This window comes from Quercus robur, chromosome 7 (genome assembly GCF_932294415.1).
Source record: "Quercus robur chromosome 7, dhQueRobu3.1, whole genome shotgun sequence".
Lineage (NCBI taxonomy): Eukaryota > Viridiplantae > Streptophyta > Magnoliopsida > Fagales > Fagaceae > Quercus > Quercus robur.
This window is the reverse complement of record NC_065540.1, coordinates 48,452,794-48,474,453: the sequence shown is the minus strand read 5'-3', so window position 1 is coordinate 48,474,453 and position 21,660 is coordinate 48,452,794. Positions and strand designations below refer to the sequence as shown.

The 21,660-nt window shown below is 35.9% G+C and overlaps 1 long non-coding RNA gene across 3 annotated transcripts; it reads right to left on the bottom strand.

The window, feature by feature from the left end:
* Positions 1 to 7,521: 7,521 nt before the first annotated feature.
* Positions 7,522 to 11,939, bottom strand: LOC126693733 (uncharacterized). 3 transcript variants are annotated; one of them, XR_007645490.1, is made up of 5 exons: positions 11,580 to 11,939; positions 11,247 to 11,377; positions 10,290 to 10,398; positions 8,811 to 8,869; positions 7,522 to 7,799 (listed from the first exon to the last, which is right to left on the bottom strand). It is a non-coding gene; the product is annotated as an uncharacterized LOC126693733 (long non-coding RNA). The 3 variants fall into 3 exon arrangements; XR_007645489.1 differs by lacking the exon at positions 8,811 to 8,869; XR_007645488.1 differs by lacking the exons at positions 8,811 to 8,869; positions 10,290 to 10,398.
* Positions 11,940 to 21,660: the final 9,721 nt, after the last annotated feature.

Sequence of the window (21,660 nt, the reverse complement as noted above, 5' to 3'; positions counted from 1 at the left end):
ATAAAAAAAAAAAAAGTATAAATACTTCGGAAAAAAAAATACAAAACTAAAATTTTTGACCATCCTAAAAAAAAAGAGAAAAGATTGAACACCCTAATTTGATAATCACAAGAATTTAGATTCAACAAATATAAGAATAATACTACATCCACAATAATTAGATAATAATTACAACTACATTAACCATAATTAATTATTTCCCATCTCTTAATTTTTATGATATCCATAATAATTAATTACAACCACATTAACCAAATATCAATTATACCAATGAACTATGGGTCAGAATGTCACTAAGGCCCTCTGCAGATTTTTGTTGGACTCACAGTGCTTATGGAATATGCACTGATTAATTGTTTTTGCTTTGGTGTCACTAATTAAAGCGCCCTGTAAACTTGTTTTTGCTTTCGTAATAAAGGATTGGGACCGTCTCCGTGTGTTTAACACATGGAGAAAGGGTAGTTCCTTCCATGCATGCACTTGCACGTATGTAACATCTCACAGTGCTTATGGACAAATTAATTAGTTAAATGATTAGCCTCGTTAAAGTCTACCGACTTCCATTTGGATTGTGTTTGTGCTCTGCACTTGATTGAATGATGAGTATGAGTGTGATTTGGTGATAAGATTTTTCATATCGCTTCACATAATCTTTGGAGAAGTTGAGTGGTTTCAATAGTGGTATTTCAATGAATATGTTGTGCTCACTAGTAGTAGAGCCATGTTGGGATGGAAGGGGGCCTTGGCCCCCTCAATTTTTTTTTAAAAAGACTCAGTTGGTATATATTGAATAAGTGTTATGGATACCATTTGAAAATTTTAAAAGAAAAGATAAATGTTGCACCAATCACGGTTAAATGTTTATACACATTTATAAATAGTATTAATTTGATTTTATAAGAAAGTATTTACATTCAGGATTACAATCGTATTAGTGGTTATCCAAAAAAAAAAAAAAAAACTGTGACTAATGATAAATTGTGTATATATCAACAAGCTAATGATAAACACACAAGATTATTTTAACAATAATCACAAAAGAAAAGAAGAAAAAAAATTCTAATTTTTGCTCCATCCTCATTGAAAAACCTCTCTGACTTACTTCGGAGTTTACGGTGGGAAAGTCTCTTCTCCATACACAATAAATTACACCACCGCTTTGCAAATGAGTCTCCAACAGATTTGCATCTGGGCAATTGGCAAATTTTGGTGGGTCACAGATTGAGCGATAAAGGAATTTGCATTGGTTAAGTATTGGATCACATGACCTTTCCTGGTAGTCTTCTTCTTTTCTTTTTCAACTTTTGCTTTTTTTTGGGATTCACTTGGCTTGAGTCTGGGATTGTGAAACACTATAATAACCTATCTCATCATTAATTTGAGATTTAATGATTAGTAAAACACTATAACCTATCTCATCATTAATTTGAGAGAATATTATATTATATTATTTATTTTCTTTTCTACTTTCCTTCTCTCTCCTAATTAATTAATCCCTTAACTTGGATAAGTGCCTATTCCTGATGTGGATGAGTTGCAGATTTTCTTTCTCATGGGCTTACTCTTCTCAAGTATTTACATATTTGGTTATTTGTTATGTGAGGTTTAGCAAATGATTGTTTGAATATAGATTTAGGGTTCTTTATTTTGGATTTCATCCATGGTTCTAGGTAGTAAATTAGTAATTGATAATTAGGCAGAGAGTGTCTCGTTGATGAAAGCACATATATTGTTACAACCCAAGTCGCCACGACCACCTCAACCTTGACTAGCACCACGTTTACCATGGGGAGCTATGGTGAAGGGCTGTAACTATCTTAGCAAAAGCAATTAAAATGGTTTTAGTTTCAAAGAAAAACCAAACCTCCCAAATAGCATTACCACCGATTTAGTTTCTGCTTACGTTCTATTATTATTTTTGGGTCTTAAATAGGACCTTTACATGATAGAAATTCCATAGTAACAATGAGATAGATAAATTTAAGCAATCCTAAAACAAAGAGATAAGATAATATCCTATCCTAAACTAATGCTCTTTTTTGAAAATACAAAACAGAGAATAATTATTCAAAAATAAAACCTATCAACTAATACTTCTAATAGAACACGTTTGTAGCGATTGTCCCCAATACCCACGTAACATATATTGTAGGGACTTGGCCTTACATGCAGTGACCCTAGCAACAGCTGGTTTTTGTTCATCAGATTTTGTTGGAAGATTCTCCTAGCCTCATATGCAGCAGGCATGCTCATAATAAAAAGCGCCACTGTGGCTACGAGAAGCATTTTTAGGGAAAAAAAAAAAAAAAAAAGAAGGATGGTTGCATAATTATAAGCAAAGATGATTGAGAAATCTTTGATAAACAATATGAGGGAGCATATGGATATATGGTTACTATAACATAATGACATAGTGTACGTCATTGGTAGAATTTCGTGACCAGAAAGATACTAAAAAAAAATGGAGTCTGATTAATTTTTTTTTTTTTTAAATGACTATCAAAGGAAGAAGGAAAATATTTTTTTAAAAAAAAATTATTTGAGAGTCAGAAAAAGGAAAATCTAGTCATCATGCAGGCTCGGACTATTTAAAAAAAAAAAAAAAAAAAAAAAGGCCGCACTTCTTTTGAATTCAACATTCCAACTTATTTCTCTCCGGGAAAAAAAAAAAAAATTCAACTACTTAAAATATTAATATTTATGAAAAAAAAATCATTTAAGAGATTAAAAGATAAAATATATACCTCCATTAAAGAGGTGCTAAATAGGCCTTTATATAAACACTCCAATTGTTGTTAAAAAAATTTATACATAAACACTCCAATTAGATAAACTCACATATACAACTGATTAAACAAATTGTGTCAAAACAGAAAAGCTTGGAAATTTAAATTGATATAAGGTGGACAGTTGAACCCAAAACATCTTGTTCTGATACTATGTTAAATTAACAATTTTTTCAAAAGTTTAAATTATTAGAGGATGATGAAATTTTCTTTAGCTAGCCATGTTCTTTTGGGGTTCAATATATTATACAAAGGGTAGTGTTTATTACACACAGCGTGTTATTCACACTAATATATATCTATTTTTTGAGTTGGAATTATGAATTGAAAACACGATTTCAGTTTAGTTCAAAAAATTGGTGTAATACTTTTTATCCCTATATACAAATTGTCAAGATTCTTGTAACTCTATTAATTCATCTTGGTGTTTCAATGAAAGTATCCTAGATTCAAATCTTCTATACTATTATTAAGTACTCAAATTGGGCCAAATTTGTGCCACCTACATTCGATGGTTTTTTAGGCTTTCCTTGGTTCGTCCACTCAATTTTAAGGAAAGTGTCTTGGCAGATCCTACACAAATCAAGACAGCATCTTCTTCAGTTGAGGTTCTAGAGCAAAGAACTTTCCAACACAAAACATGATGCTGCATCAATTCGTGAAATAGCCTAGCTCATTATTCACTAATTAATGCTTAAGTTGCTACAATCTAGCAGTGTAATCTGCTACGATCCAACATCCTTATTTATTCGATCTAGCAACTTCAGTTGTTAAAACCCAGCAACGAAACCTACTGCATACAATCCAAGAATATTATCTGTCATAATCCAGCTGCTATATCATTTACAGTAATATGTTATATCCACTACAGTAATCAGTAGATTGCTACATCTACTGCAGTTTAGTGAATCTGCAATCATACTTCTCCAACAACAGTGCAAGCACTGAAGAAAACAAGTCACATTGTCAATCAACATGATATATGAGCCCACGAATTTTTTATGTTGTACTTTTCAAACCGTTTGGCACCAATTAGTAACATAAAAAAAAGATTTGAAGCCGTTCAATATTGAAGCTCTATCATGCTCAGAGACTAAACCAAACAAGTCGGTGATTGCAATAATCAAATTAAAGATTGTTAATATACTTGGGCCGGGACGGGATAAATATGGTTCTGATGAATTTGGAAAGTGGGCTTTGAGGTCTATTTATTTGGGCTGTGGGCTGAATAAATATAGCCCTAAGGGAAGACTGTTCAATTTCGAGCTCACGTCCCTGATAAAAAAGGTTGGTAGTTAGTACCAAATTACCAATTTAATTCCATCCGGTAAAAGGAAAGTGTTTATGATAATGTAAAGGAAAATATTTTGGTGGAAAACACAACCGGCATATGTTTTTGTTATAGCCGTTGGTTTCATAATAATGAGGCTTTATATGCATGTTACTAGTAGGAATAATTTCTATAATTGATTTGCAACAATAGGCAAAGTAAATTAGCCTTTTATGATAATATTAATTTTCATCAAAATTATTTGAAGGTTTTTTTTATCATAAGAGCATTCACATCAGTCTCTTCAAAATTTTAGCTAAACTAACTTCAAAAACACATCTTTTAACTATTTTATTAAATAGACACATTAATAGACACGTACATCAACCTCAATATTTATTTCTCTACTCTAATTAAAAAAAATAAAAAATTCTTTCTTTGGTAATAATTTTTTTCCTATTCTCCATCCCAAAACCATCAAGACCCACCTTTAGCACCACCACTGCCAAATCACAATCCTAGGAAACTCATGCAACCAACCCCACCGGCCACCACCAATCATAGGTGAAACCTATTGGCACCACCAAAGCCAAACCCTTCAACCACCAAACCCATTCACACCACCAACCCCACTGGCCAAACCCACTAACACCACCAAACCCACCAATCACTAGCCAAACCCTTTTGCACCACCAAAGCCAAACCCTTCAACCACCAAACCCACTCGCACCACCAATCACACTCACACCACCGAACCAACCAATCACCGGCCAAATCCAAAAAGTCAAGACCCAAAAATACAAAGAAATTTCACAACAAACCCACCATAAACCAAACCCATAACAAATCTCAATTTCTTTCTCAAACTTGAAATCAATAGTGGAGAAACCAAGATTCGACACCGTTCGTAGTGGTGGTGGTCAATGGTGATGGACTAAGACTGTGGTTTTGGCCTTGGATGCCTCACGGTGAGGGGGAAAAAAAAGAGAGAGGAGAGAGAGATAAAGCTAGTGGTGCACAACGGTGAACTTTAGAGATGGTGAACAGTGGTCTGAGGAAGGAGCAACACGGCTTGTGTTTTTCCACGAAGGTTCAAGCTGAGAGAGAGAGAGAGAGAGAGAGAGAGACTTGTATGAATTATGAAATAAAAAAATAATTTATTAAGTTGCTTTTTCCTTTTTTATTTTCTAGCAAAGACCAATCATCGCTAGGTCTAGCAAGTACCTCTCCACTTGTTAAAATTGTAGAACAAAATATTTAAACTGATGCATGAGTTTTTAGTTATGTATTTGTTGAAATATTAAAATAGTTATACTAATGTGAATGCTCTAAACCTCTATATATACAGAGCACCATGAATGGCAAAAAGAGGGATGTACAAAAAAACAAGTGTAGTTTTGTCACTTTTACATGCAGCAACATATTTTCTAAAAACACTTGTATGGTTTTTTCCACTTCTTTTAATGAAAAATATATATCCTTACTACTCTATATTTTTGGGTAAAAGAGAGTACTATTTTGAGAGTTTCAGATCCTACAAGTTGTATAGGTCTGTAATAACAATCAGTAAAGGTGGCTGGGTTGTTATATTCCGGAGGCAGTACGCACAATATTATTAGTTTATTATAACAAAAATCCTGTAAATAGCGTGTATCTCAAGACAATGACATGGTTTACGCCTTAACTTTGCCATCTAAAAACTTATGAATTGATGGTAAATTATTCTCATGTTATTAAACTACTTTAAAGCATCATTGAGATAATATCTTTCCACTGTTTTCTAATTTTATGGTATATTCTAATTTATGTGATATGTTATTATTTGAATGTTAATTTGGATATTATTTATTTATTAATTATTGTTCTTAGGAACAACATGTACAAATCGAATTTGATTCGATCTAGGGAAAGACTTCACCCTGTACAATTTATTTCTACTTTAGGGGCATGTGAATGTAATGTTAAAGGAATGCCTCGCATCTCTTCCATCCCTCTCTCTGCATTGGGAGTTTTGGGTGGAGATGGAACATGTTCCTCTTTTGTGAAATAAAGTTTTCGTATTCAATTAAAAAATAAAAGAAAAATAAATAAAATAATCAATGAATTTTCAAAAAAGAAGTCGAATTATTTCTATGCGATAACTTTTCTCAATTTTAAATTGTAATGAATGTGTGGAATAGAAATTTTATTATGTTGTAATACTTATTAGTACTCATAATGTTGGCATTTTATATAATTTTTCCTATTTTGATTATTGAGTAATTGGATTTAATGAAAAGCTAAGTAATTAAAATTCTTACTTTTACTACCATATTTTGTCATTCTACTTCACTTAATCAGAATTACAGTCTTAACTAGTCTAAGGTATTTTTATTTTGTGTAAATTTCTTATAGTTTCCTACTAGTAGAAGGCTAATGTAGCATGTTGTAAAAAAAAAAAAGGTTTTTGCACATCTGATAAGGTATGATTTTTGATGTTTGGTGTGCTTAATGCTAAAAATTTAGCATTTAATGCACCTAATGGCAATGCTCTAGCTTGTATGTACTTCCAGGGATTGGTTATTAGTAATTCAGTAGAAAATGATTACTTTTTTTGTTTAAGCCACAACTCTATGTTCTAGAAAACAAACTATACGGTTTTGGCCTTATTGGAAGGCTTATCATTAGCAAAGTTGTCAACAGGAACATGGTTAGAGCTATTCTTTCCAAGGCTTGGAAAACCCAATATAGCTGGGGTTTTAATTTTGGGAATAGGCCGTTCAATGGCTGTGAAACGGTGTCGTGTTTGCAAATCCTGTGTTTTATGTTTACTAGTGTTTAACCCGCGCAATGCGCGGGATCATTTTATAATTTAGGCTCACCTTTACATCACTCACACCACAAAACTCCTTTGATAGGTTTGACCTTTGTGTCGCATATAAGACATGCAAAAAAAATACCCTATCTGTTGTTAACATTAACAATCTTGGCTTTGCATGTCACTAATTAATTTGATCTAGCTGTGATAAAATTGTACATATGTTAAGATTATGCTATTCCTTTTCATTTATTTAACAGATTAGCAGCTTTCCTATTACTTTAACAACTTGACTTCAAAAAAGGAAAAAAGTAAGAGACCAAGCACAATAGATTAATTGGTTTCCTGATATTTAGTTTTCCAAAAGTTGGAGATCTCCTATAATGGTTTGCATTTTGCCTTGTTCATGGTCTTCAGTTGTTATTTGTATAATATAAACCTAGAAGGTCAACAATCAAGCTCAGTACTTAAAATTAGGACTCAGATTCATTACTTGAAATTATAAGCTTTTTAATGTAGCACCTATAAAAATGTATACTTATAGCATTCTCAATTTTCATCAATCTTGTATTCCCAAAATAAGGCTGCACTGAACAGTGTGGCAATTTAACAGAGACAAATGAATTACAATCTACAATTATAACTAAGTTCAAAATTAGAATCACATATATTACAAAACTTAAATTCATGTTGATATAAGAGTCTTAGGATGCTCAAATTACAAAACCATAGCCTAAATACAGAAAATTAAATCTCTCATAATCTGAAATAAAACAGAAAATTAAGTAAATAAGAAAAGGGTACGGAGAAGAGAACTTGGTGCATAATTCTTAAGCATTTTTTATGCTTCCAAGTCTTCCTTTTGGCATAATTTCCTTTGTGACTTTTGGAATGTCAAAGTTGATGTAGAGCTTTGTTGCCTATGTGAATGACAGTCGATAGTTACCTACAAATATTTTTAATCAGTTAGGCATTAACATTTGTCATGTTTTCATTTAAATTATATGAGAATAATATTTAATAATATTTAAAAGAAACACCCAGTCGATCAAATAGTCAAACTTAAGAGGTGAGAAAAACATAACTTTCATTTCACAAAAATGATATAACTCTCATGCTCATCACATATTGCAAAGATCAAAACCACATTTATATTTCATGCCCAACTGACAAAACACAAAGTAGCAAGGCACAGATTAATTAAGTTTAAATATAATTTAAGAAACCAAAATGCTCTAAAAGAGAAAATGTAGTGAGCTCAAGTATAAGCGAAATCTGCTTTTCGCTTATACTTTACCCAAGGATTTCTATGGGTAATAGTGATCTGTGCAACATCTAGCTGAGCTGGTTTTTGGTTTGCACAACATGTGAAACCAAAAAATGACATCTCTTAACCATTAGAGCAGAGATTGCAAACTATTTTTCATGTTGCATCAAATGTTGTAGCCTTACTTCCTACTTTTAAAGTCCTACAATAGAAGGTAAGATCCAATTCATGTCTAGTGGAATTTCAAGTGCATTGTATCATGCGTGTGATGTGTAACTGGTGTGATCTATCTTTTAATGCTCTACAGGTGCATGATTTGTGCAAAACATCTCTTAGCTCCACTATTCATAAGATTTTAGTTTCAAGTTTAACACTTTTACTACTGCTTTGGTATCAGTTTATAGATTTTTGGTTTTCTTTCTTGGTTGTGGTGAGCACTTTTGTATACCTAACTATTCTTAGTGAAACTGCAAAGAGGGCAATCCATATAATTGCAGCCATTATTTCCGATTGCTCAAAAAAAAAAAAAAGCATAGCAATTTTAAATTGCAGCAGAGAAAGATGAAAGAAATACTGCAAACGAAGCCTAAGAAAACATTGGAAATATGGGTTGAATTGTAAAAAGCAATGCAACAGTTCAGTGAAAATTTAAATCTGAAAAATGAAGGTTTGGACCACGACTAATCAAACCTTGATTCTACATTTGTTAGTGGTTCATGTACAGCCCAGATTTCAGATAGCTACAAAATCTATCAATAAGTGATCAATAAAATGGAACATAGTGGTTATAATGAAGTCCATACATATTAGAGTAGAACACTAAAGTCACAAAATAGAGTATATATTCTTGGACAATGAAAATGAAACTTAACGTTATCTTGATTAACGAATTGAAAAAAAAAAAAAAAAAAACCATATAACTCCATATCCAATCATTTTGACAGGAAGCCAACTTATTTAGAACTAACACCTAAAAATTAAAGAATTAAGATACCTACTTCAGCATTACATGGTATTGACATGCATTATGGAGGCATGAAACCTATAGTAAACAAAGATGACCCACTATCCAAAAATATATGATCATAGCTACAAAAAATAAATAAGTATCAAAACAATTCTCATTATAGTGGCTCAAAATTTCTTTTTTAGATAGTGTATAGAATATTTAATTCATATGAATAGAAACTATTGCAGACTTTAAGGAGTTGGGGGCTTTGGTAGAGATGAAGAAGTTTGTAACATTAAACATTAAAGTTCCAAAAAAAGAAAAAAAGAAATATATATATATATATATATATTAAAATGAGATTATTTCCTCGTATATATAATAGAAAATTAACTATCTATCTAATTTATTACGCATATTCAGAATACTTTTTTTCTTTTCGACTTAAAATTTATAATAAGGCGACCAATATTTGTTCACTTAAGGTATATAGCACTGAGCAAATAGACTTGTGAAGTCTATATTCCACTTTTAAAGTTATTATGTGATCATTTAGATCCCACAGGGAGAAAAAAAAAATTATATCTTTTAGATGCAAACCCTTGGCTTAAGCCTTCAAATATCTCTGAAATTATCTTTCTTGCAAGTTCAAGCATAGCTAAAACACCAACATAGAAAACATAAAGAGTCATAAATTTCATGGGTCAAATAATTTAGTTAAGAATTACAACACAACCATTGATTTAAGGAAAAGAAATTTTGAAATATGGATCTATAATATTGCAGAAAAAAAAAATAAAATAAAGTTTTTCTAGTCCTTAACTACCAAAGTTTTGATGCTAAGTGCTTTTTAGCCACTGCAAACGAAGAAAAGAAGAAGTTCAATATTGTTTACCCAAGGAAGAAGACAAAAAGAAGCCTGAAACTGGGAAGACAATTCCAAAAGATAGTTTAAGCAATCTACATAATTCATTCATAGTATAAATCTCAGTCACAACTCTAATGCGAGTCCGATTGACAACTATAATCAGACACATTCAAGGCAACTCATCAAATGACAAAACACCCAAATCTACTTTTTAATTAGCACACATTGTTGCTTTCAACAGTATAAAGATAAATTTTAATGAAGAGCCATGCTAAAAAAAAAATCATGAACTTATGCAAATTATTCTATTAAAAAAATGCAAATTAGAAAATTTCAAAATTGTGGTGCTTACTGGCTTCTCTTCAAACTTGTTTTTGCCAAAAATCTTCATTTGGGCTTCAACACTTTCTAATTAAAATCCACTTTGTTCTTCAAAATTTTCGTCTAATGCAAATGTGCCCCTATCAAACCAAAATATTTCAAAGATTTTAAGAATTAAAAACAAAACTTTATAGGTAACGATTTTGGCAATCTGACTGTGTGTGAAGACTTTGATTTTTCTTTCTCTACTTTAAAATCTCAAATCTCTATGTCGTTATTCTAAAAGCCCCAATTTTTTTCTGTTTGATACTAAAATAGTTTTTTTACAGCAACTGAGGCTTTTCCTTTCAACAGAAACTGCCATAGAACGGTTGCAAACCAAAAAAAAAAAAAAAAAGTTAAGAAGAAAGAAAAGAAAAACGAAATAGAATTCAGAGAATAAGAAGAAGGAAAGAAGAGAACAATAGCATTAACAAAAAAAAAGGAATATACAAATCTTAAAAATAAGAATTAGAACTGATTTTTTTTCCTTAAAACTTTTAGTCTCTCTCATTCCGATGTGCGCTTTAAGAACTGTTTCTCTTTGTGATTGTGGTTCCGGTGGTCTAAGTCTGGCGAGGGTAAAGCAATCCAACCAAAAAATTCAAACCTAAATCATATTCAATCCCTAGATTTGAAAAAAATAAATAAATAAATAAATAACTTTACTGGTTATGGGTATACGGCAAAAAAACCTAAAATAAATATCAATGCAACATTCAAATCTATACTTATTTAATCCCAAAGATTTCGTTAAGATTAGAAACAGAAGTACCCAAACTAAAATCAATATTTTTAGTGATATCTGTAATCTAAAAAACCAAAACAAAAGCAAATATCTAAAATTGAGAAAACAAACATTTTGATAGAGAATCCAAAAACCCATAACAAAAACGAATCAAATCTAAACTTTATACCCAAACCTACAAAATTGAGAAAAAAAATGTACCGTTGTCGATGTCGGTTCCGGCAATCTAGTGGTCTAAATCTGGAAAGGGAACGGATGGTGGTGGGGAAACTGAACTCTGCCTCTTTCTCTGTGTCCCAGGCCTCATCGCCTCTCTTTCTCTATTTCTATCTCTGTGTGCATAGTATTTTAACTGATTAATTTTTGAAATTGAATGATTTAATTCCAAAATACACGAATTGAAAAAAAACTATTACCGAAAAAATTAAAAAAAGAATAGTCACATATTAGAACCTGATTTCCTTAGCCTTAATTTTTGAATCCAAATCTAGAACCAAATTGAAAAATTGAATGCATATAACAGATCTAATTTACCTATAAATAAATCAGAAAAAGAATAAAACCCATCAAAGGCGTTGTTTGTGGGCAGAGAGTCATTCTGTCAGAAACAGAGAGGCGATTTCTTCTTTCTCCGTGTACTAGGATCGCCTCTCTCTTTTTCTGTTTGTTTCACCGTGTCTTCATCGCTTCTCTCTTTTTCTATTTCTTTCTCCGTGTCTTCATAGCCTCTCTCTCGATTTCATCGCCTCTCTCTCAATACCTCTGGGACGAACGTTTGATCGCACGATTCTTCACTGGATTGCAATTTTTTTTTTTTTCCTCCTTCCCTTTCTCTGTATCGCAGTATCGCTTGTTTTTTTGTTCAGAGAGAGAAAATATTAAGCAGTCTGATGAAGTAGGGTTTTCTTAATTGCAACGCCTTTTTTTATTTTATTTTAATAGGACTTTTTTCTAATCGGTTTTTTAATTGCAAGCGTGGCAGAGTTTTGAAAGGCCAAACGTTGTAACGTGCGGCTATTTTACTAAAAAACGGTATACGTGGCAACATTTTAAGGAGTCTTTTTTCTTATTTGTCAATGCCTCCTTTATTGTAGGAATCCACTTTCTCTCAACTTCTGCTATTATATATATATATATATATATATATATAGATATAGATAGAGATAGGTTGGACAAAATGGCCTGGAATTTTTGCTTTGAGTTGGGTGAACGGTGCCATTTAGAGAGTTAGTAGTAGTGTCTTTTCCTTCCTTTGAAATAGTGTTGTTTTGAATGGCTGATGTGGCAAAAATAAACATGTCAACAAGCCTATGTGTCACTTTACACCTTAAACTAACAGAGGGTGAGGTTTTGCTAACGGAACTAAAACCTAAGATGTAAAATCAAATTTCTCAAATTTCAGGGTGTAAAATTCAAGCAACACCAAATTTCAGGGGTGTATTTTACAATTTACCCTAGAAATTATTATTTAAATCCCTTGATCTTAAATCCCTATATCCAAACTTTGTTCTATGTTTTAAAATCTTTTTTTTTTTTTTTTTTGAAGATGTTTTAAAATCTTTTGTATAAGGATCGGATTTAGATCCCTAGCCCAAACAGTGAATGGACTCATGCCCAACAAGCCCAAAACAATGAGTTTGTAGAGAGTGAGTTGGAAAACTGAGTTAAAATGAGTTGGACAACAAATAAAATTGACTCAAATGACAAGAACAAGAAGATGGACTGGTTTAAGCTAAAGAAAATCATCCTCGACACAATCCGAGGAGATCAGTTCTTATATATTTCTTACAAGTTTGATTACAAATTTGGTTCTTGATTGCTACAGTATTTCTCTATTGATTTCTTAATCTCCTTCTCTCATTGCTTCCTTCTTCTTTTATACTCTTTTACCTTTTCATCTCTATCCTCCACATGCAAGCCAAATGGTTGGTCTTGATACTTGTCCCATCAGTACCATCCTAAAGTCTTTAGGTAGTACCTGTAAGGCTGAAAGCCATTGTTCAGGTATCACCTCCACATTAATGCGGCTAGAGAGTTAGTTGCAAATGCGGTGGTAGCAACTTTCTCCTTAAATATTTTAGGACTCTCCTCTGTCCTTTATTTCTGTAATGCTTATCCGTGCCAACAAAACTTCCTGGAACATTCCCTCAGATGGCAGACCACCTCTACGGACCTCAGCTTAGGTTAGCCGAGGAGGCATTCATCCTCAGCCTAACGTCCAGGGCCATTATGATCAAAACTAACTTCTTCATTTACTAACACGGGTTCCCTTGACAATGTTTACCCTTCATCGGACGACTCCTTATCCTTGGCTTGGGCCTTCAGGCCCAATATATACATAGATAATGAGCTCTTGGGCCTAATACCCCTACAATAGCCCCTCGAGATTCTTCTTTCTAGCTCCTTAGGAAGAAAGGAAGATTTTGATGTCACCTTAGCTAGTCTATACCCATCACATATCTCCTCTACTTGTGTAGATGTCTTTTTAACTGCCCAAGACACGCTCCTAACGCTTCAGCATACGAGACACGCCTTCATTAAATTTTGGCGACTCCTTGTCCCCTATGTTCTACGGTGCAATGCGGGTCCAATGGTTGAGGATTCTGCTGGAACATGGGCGGGAATTTTCCCGCTTATAGCTTTTTCTTTGATATAAATACCATTCAAATCAATTTCCCATCTCACTCTAGCATTCAATTAGTTCTAGCACACATACACTAAACCTGCCAACTTTCCTAACTTACTCGTGCCTCTACAAATACCAAAAGCCTGTCCAATGACACTTTCCTTATTTTTGTAAGTCTTCACAAATCTTTACATTTTGTTTTTCCATATATTTTTCTATTATTTGTGCTTTCCCTCTCCTCGGCTCTACTTTCTCCTCTCAATCTTTTTAGTTTTCCCTAAACCCTTCTAGAAATTGGTAGATTTAAGAGTTTGATAAACTCTGAGGAGGGAATAGAGAACTTTAGGGCTTAATATAGGATCTCTCTAGGATTAGGCATTAGGTACTGTAAAGAGGGGTAATGGCACGAAGACAAGCAAGAGAGAGAGGTGGTAATCCCGATAATTGCCTTCACAAAGGGTGGGATGAGAATCCCCATGGGCACCGTAACCAAGGATTATCTTAGGGCCCATAGGTTAGCTCCTACCCAGTGTGCCTCAAATATGTTTAGAATCTTAGGTTCTGTAGATGTTCTTAATGAGAGGATGGGCTTAAACCTCACACACCACAATGTCAATTGGGTTTACAACATCCATCATTTGACGGGGCAGGGGTATCACCTAAAGTCTAGGTACCCCGAGATCAGGCTCATTTAATGCCTCCCTGAATCCAACAAATGCCTCAAAAAGGACTTCTTGATCATATAAGGAGAATGGCACGATGACCTCCTCTACCTGACGAGAGAGAGGAAACCAGGTGGGGCTTTAGACTTAGGATGGTTATTTTAAAGTTACCCCTTCTGTACTTTTCTTCTTTTCTCCTTTTTTGTACTTGTACCTGAAATTTTCTTTAATTTGCATTGTTCTGTACTAATGATATTTTTTGTCTTTCCTAATGGTTTTGTAGACAAAAACGCTGCCATTCCCAACTTCAACCTTGTGAACCAGGCAAGCTTAGATAAGATCCTGAAGGCCGAGGTGTTCATCCACACAGACAGACAACTAAAGGCTGCTCACTTGATCTTGGATTAAATTCCAATTTCTAAGGCCTTCCAGGTGCTGAAGTGCGTAATCAAGGCAAGGGATCCGCGTCTACAAAGAATCAGTGTAGCCGCTCCAGGGTTCCTCATCTTTGGTCCAATCCCTGAGGGCATACTTGCCACCGGTCCAATACCAGAAGGCATCCCAAAAGCCGCTCAGCCACCACAACATACAGTCGAGGAGGGAATTTCTTCTCATCCTGCCTTCATAAAGGAGGAAGAAGAAAAAGAAGAAGTAGTAGAAGCGTTCAATTCCAAGGACGAATTTGAAATCTTCGACCAAATTTTGTCCCCAAAAGCACTTTCTGGTGACCTCCGCTCTCCTTCCTTAGCCCAATCCAGCCTTTGTCAAGAAGCTGCTAATACCTCCGGTGATATGGGCATCCAACGCAGATAGAGGTCAACTCTCTAGAAGTTGTTGGAGTCTTAACCTGGGAGAGATGTTCCTGAGAAGGCTGCTCAAACGAAGCTCCCCCCTCCTCCACCCACCCAACCTCCCTGAGCTGATCTAGTAGACCATAAGAGAAAAAAGGGAAGAAAAAGGCAAGGAGGTGGCAGAAGTAAGGAAAAACCATCCCTTCCATGAAGTTAAGCCCTAGAGGGAGGCTAAGCAACAAAGAGGCCTTCAAACAAGGTCTACTACCGAGGTAAAGCGGAGGGATGACCACAGATCTGCAGCCCCAGCTTGGGCCCCACGCATGGAGTTGGATGGGGCTCCCTTACTTAGTGAGGCCTCTATTCGGGACTTCCAACAGGGCACAGCTAGGTATGTGGCAGATGCAGTGGAATAATCCCTGCTACTGTCCAAGGATATGGCAAACCTCAGGTCTATGAGGTAGCACGAAGTCTTCCTTGGACTGAAGAGGGACTTGGCCATGGTAAGCAAGTTTTTAAGTTAAGTTTTTTTTTTTTTTTTTTTTTTTAAATTTTTTTTTAAATTATACTCCTCTTCCTTTCTAGGCCATCCAAGCCACCTTTAGGGCTGAGGAGATGGTGAACTACTCCCATCGAAAAATGAAGGAGGAAGAAGGAGGATAGCAGCCATGGATGCCTTCCACGTGGTTGAAAAAAGTATCCAAGAGCTTAAGGCCAAGTTGACCTTGGGGAGAGAGAGAGAGAGAGAGAGAGAGAGAGAGAGAGAGAGAGAGAGAGAGAGAAAGAGAGAGAGAGAGAGAGAGAGAGAGAGCACTGCAGTGGCCTAGACAACGCTAAAAGACAGGCAGAAGGCGAAAGTGTGCTGCTTCGGAATGCCAAGGACCAATTGGCCTCCTCCAAGAAGCAAATCATTTCTTTAAAGAAGAAATTGGAGGAGGTTCAAAAGGCCAAGGAACAGGAAGAGAAAGCCAGGGAGGAGGCAGTGAGAGCTAAGGAAGAGGCAGAGCAGCAAGGATACGATATTGGAGTGGCTGAGACCGAGGATGCTCTTAGGGCTGAGGTCTCGGGGGTAGGTAGGACTTATTACCTCTAAGTATGGAATGAAGCTCTCAACCAAACTGGGGTTGAAGCTTCGTTTGTACTTAGGAAGGCAAAAAGTGTCTACTACCCCTAAGCCATTTGCGCTTCCTCCTCTGGCGGTTTCAAGGTAAACACCCCTCCTGAGGTGGCCGATCCGGAGAAGAGCAGCCCCAAGAAGGTCCCTCCCTCCTCTGGTAGCCCTCCAAAAGTGGCTGAATAGCCCGAGGTGAATGAAAAAGAGACCGAGGTGATTAAGGGAGTGGACCCTGATGCCACCAAGTCCTTGGCTGCCCCCTAAGATCCTACAAAAGACAAAGAGGCACCCAAGATGGAGATTGTTTTAGCAAGTCTTCCAGTTCTTGCCAAAGGTGACCCTAAAGGAACAGAACTAGGATCCTCGGAGGCCGTAGTTCAGCAATCCAAGGCCCCTCCCAAAGGAAAAATTGTAATAAAAAAGAAGTAGATCTTTGTATAGTTTTCTTTTTCTTTTCTTTCTTTTTTGTTGTTGGCAAATTCTATTCTGGTTTTCCTAGTTTGTAACTAGAAAGCCCTTTTTTGTACTCAGTTTGCCTTGTTTTAAGGCTTTAATTAATGAAAATTATGTACATTTTCTTCCTTCCTATGATTCTCATACTGGTGTTAACATAATTTCTATCTTATTATTATTATTTTTTTTTTGAAGTTAATTTCTATCTTATTTAACCTTTAGCTAATATGGAAATTAGATTCAACTCCATTCATGTATACAAATGGTAGGACATCAATTAATGCCAGACTTCATCTAAATTTCTTCCCATTGCTAAGTTAAAAGACCTGGATACAATAAGCAGACCTAAAACAAATCATGGATATACTTTCAAATGCTTTAAGTGACGCTTACAAGCATGCAATTGATCATGTCACTTTAATGAAGATCCACATCATTCAGTAGGACTGATCCTATTAGACACTTAAATAACCAATAGGAAGTGTTAACATACTTAATAGGATCCAGTTGTAATGCAAGTTCTGTTTAATACTTTTGTGAATAGCTTGAAATGTCAATTTACTTAAGGTATGTGGTCCGAGGATCCATGCATGACCAAGGTTTTGTTGGATACTTAGGAAAGTAATAGGAAGTATTAATTTACCCAAAGTGTGTGGTCTGAGGAGCCAAGCATAGCTAAAGTTCTGTTTAATAGCTAGAACACTGATTAAAAGATATCAATTTACTCAAGATATGTGGTCTGAGGAGTCAGGCATGACCAAGGTTATGTTTTTTTTTTTTTTTTTTTTTTAAGGGGAACCAAGGTTCTGTTTGATACTTAGATTGATGCCAGAAAGTATTAATTTACCCAAGGTATGTGGTCCAAGGATTCAAGCATGACCAAGGTTTTGTTGGATACTTAGGAAAGTAATAGGAAGTATTAATTTAACCAAAGTATATGGTCCGAGGAGTCAAGCATAGCTAAAGTTTTATTTAATACTTAGAAGACTGATTAAAAGATATCAATTTACCCAAGGTATGTGGTTCGAGGAGTCAGGCATGACCAAAGTTCTATTTTTTTTTTAAGGGGAACCATGGTTTTGTTTGATACTTAAATTGATGTCAGGAAGTATTAATTTACCTAAGGTATGTGGTCTGAGGAGCCAGGTATGACCAAGATTCTGTTTAATACTTAGAAAAATGATTAAAAGATATTAATTTACCCAAGGTACGTGGTTTGGGGAGCCAGGCATGACCAATGTTCTGTTTGATACTTAGATTGATGCCAGGAAGTATTAATTTACCCAAAGTATGTGGTCCAAGAATCCAAACATGACCAAGGTCTTGTTTAATACATAGATTGATGCTAGAAAGTATTAATTTACCCAAGGTATGTGGTCCGAGGAGTCAGGCATGACCAATGTTCTATTTAATACTTAGAAAAATGATTAAAAGATATCAATTTACCCAAAGTACGTGGTCTGAGGAGCCAGACATGACCAAGGTTCTGCTTGATACTTAGAAAGATAACTGAACATTATTAATTTACCCAATGTACGTGGTCTGAGGATCCGAGCATGACCAAGGTTCAGTTTGATACTTAGAAAAGTAATATGGAGCTCAATAGATAATGTAATAGACGAGGATGTGGCAAGAAAGACTTTCATTAATAATAATACATTTTCAGGTTATTTACATTCTAGGGACGTAGTATAATATTCTCATCTAGGTCTTCAAGATGATACACACCTATTCCAGCCACCGAGGTGATGCGATATGACCCTTCCTAGTTGGGCCACAACTTTCCCCACGCTGGGTTCTTTGTAGTACCCAAAACCTTTCTTAACACCAAGTCTCTAGGTGTCAGTGGCCTTAGCTTCACATTAGCATGGTACCCTTATTTGAGCTTGTGCTGATAATAGGCTAACTGGACCATGGTATTTTCTCTTCGCTCTTCAATTAAGTCTAGGCTCCTTTCTAACAGCTCATCATTATTGCTCAGAGTGAAAGAACTTGTTCTTAGTAGTGTCGGGAATTCAGTCTCTAGAGGAATAATAGTTTCGGCTCCATAAGTCATTGAAAAGGGGGTCTCTCCAGTGAACCTACGAGGTGTAGACCGATATGTCTAAAGGACGTATGGAAATTCTTCTATCGATTTTCCCTTTGCGTCGTCCAGCCTCTTCTTAAGCCCACTCACTATGATCTTATTGACAGCTTTAGGCTATCCATTTCTTTGGGGATATGTCGAGGTGGAATATCTATTCGTTATGCCCAGGTCATAGCAATATCTCCTGAAAGTTTTGCTATTAAACCGAAGTCCATTGTTCGAGATTAGGGTGCATGAGATTCCAAACCTAGTGACTATATTTTTTCAAACGAATCTCTTGGCATCCACATCCCTGATGTTCGCCAATGGTTCAGTTTCAACCCATTTGGTGAAGTAGTCTGTGTCGACCAATAAATATTTCTTATTCCTTGTTGTCCTGGGGAAAGGACCTACGATGTCCAAGCCCCATTGGGCAAATGGCCAAGGGCTGGATAGAGGATTAAGCACACCTCCTGACTAGTGAATGTTTGTTGCAAATCTTTGGCATTAGTCACACTTCTTTACATACTCTTGTGCTTCCCTCTACATATTTGGCCACCAATAGCCTTGAGTAAGGGCCTTGTGAGATAAAGATCTGCCCCTTGTGTGGCTTCCACAAATCCCCTTATGTAATTCTTCTAGGAGTAGCTTAATCGCTTCAGGATGTATGCATAGCAAATATGGGCTAGAAAAAGATCTCTTATACAATTTTTGGTCCTCGGACAGCCAAAACCATGGAGTCTTTCTTCACACCTTGTCAACCTTTGACTTCTTCTCGGGTAGGACATCCTCCTTAAGGAATAATACTATGGAGTCCATCTAGCTAGGTCCCACCCTATTCTGATGAATATGAGCCACATTTCTCCCTACTTTAGTAGGCTTATACAAGTCTTCCACAAGAATCACCCGAGGTAAACTTTGGGCCGAGGAGGTGGCCAGTGTGGCAAAAGAATCGACATGTGTATTTCTATTTTTAGGGAATTGCAATAAATTATAAGACTCAAATGCTGACTGCAACTGTCTAACCTAGTTCAAATACTCCTGCATTTTGAGATCTTTGGCCTCCAACTCTCCCCGAACTTGGCCCATAACCAGTCTTGAATTAGAGAATATTTCCACTACTTTTCCACTCATTTTCTGAACTATGGTTATCCCTACCAACAGAGTTTCATACTTAGCCTCATTGTTTGTGGCTGAGAAGCCCAATCTCAAGGATTTCTCAATTGGAATCCTCTCAAGAGATATCAGAACTAGCCTCACTCTAGATCCTTTGTGGTTTACCACACCATCCACATACACCTTCCAGGACAGAGGTTCTTACAAGGAGATTGCACCAACCAATTTTTCATCCATGTTTTGCTTTTCTACTTTCTCTTCTAGTGGGGTTTTAGCAAACTCAACCACCAAGTTAGCGAGGACTTGGCCCTTGATGGAAGTGCAAGGCATGTACTTGATATCAAAAGCCCCTAAGATCGTCCCCCATTTGGCAATCCTTCCTGTGTAATCAGCACTCCGAAATAAAGATCTTAATGGGAGCTAGGTCAGGACAACAACCGTGTGTAATTGGAAATAGTGAGGGAGCTTATGTGTGGCATGCACCACTGCTAAAATGACATTCTTCAGTGGTAGGTAACGAACTTCGGCCTCATGTAGTGACTTGCTCACATAATAAACTGGTCTCTACACATCACTATCAACCCGTACTAGTACCAAGCTTACCGCATGGGAAGCCACTGCAATATAGGCAAACAAAACCTCATCCACCTCGAGCCTGGACATAATGGGTGGCTGAGATAGATACTCCTTTAGTTGCTGGAAGGCTAAAATACATTCCTTGGTCCATTCAAATCCCTTCCACTTGTTCAACAACTGGAAGAAAGGTCTACATCTGTCTGTTGACCAAGAGATGAATCGGTTTAGAGTAGCAGTCATCCCTGTTAGTTTTTGGATCTCTTTGAGATTCTGAGGTGGTTATAAATTGTTGATTGCTTTAATTTGGCCAGGATTAACTTTGATTCCACGGCGTGTAACCATGTACCCTAAAAACTTACCTGATCTGACCCCAAATGAATATTTAGAAGCATTGAGCTGCAACTTATGCCTCCTCAAGATCTCAAAGATATTCCCAAGATTGTTGATGTGTTCATATTCCAACTTACTCTTGACCACCATGTCATCCATATAAATTTCAATGTTTTTTCCTAAATGTAGCTCAAACATCCTGGTCATCATTCTCTGGTAAGTAGCCCCTGCATTCTTTAAACCAAAAGACATCACTTTGTAATGGTAATTCCCAATAGGGGTAACAAAAGTTGTCCTCTCTTGATCATCCAAAGCCAAAGGTATTCGGTGGTAGCCTTGAAAGGCGTCCAAAAAACTCATCAGATGATGACCTACAGTGGCATCCACTAGCTGGTCTATCCGAGACATGGAGAAAGGATCTTTTGGGCAGGCCTTATTCAGATCTATAAAGTCCACGCATACCCACCACTTTCCATTTTTCTTCTTCACAACCACAATGTTGGCCAACCATTTAGGATAGAACACTTCTTTGATAGCCCCAGCCTATTTAAGCTTCATCACCTCATCTTTGACAACGTCAGAATGATCCTTAGATGAGCGCCAAGGTGGTTGCTTTCTGGGGGTAATAGATGGATTAACGTTCAAATGATGACAGATGAAGCTCGGATCCACCCCTGGTGCTTCGTAGGCATTCCACGCGAACACATCAACGTTTTTCCTAAGAAACTTTACTTACTCTTCTTTCTCCTAAAGAGGTAGTTGAGCCCCAACTTGAAAAAAATTCTCCGAGTCATCACCTATAACAATCTTTTCTAAATCTTCACATTTCGCCTCCTCGGTTGGCCCATCGACAGGTAACACTGAAGACTTTGACTGCTATAA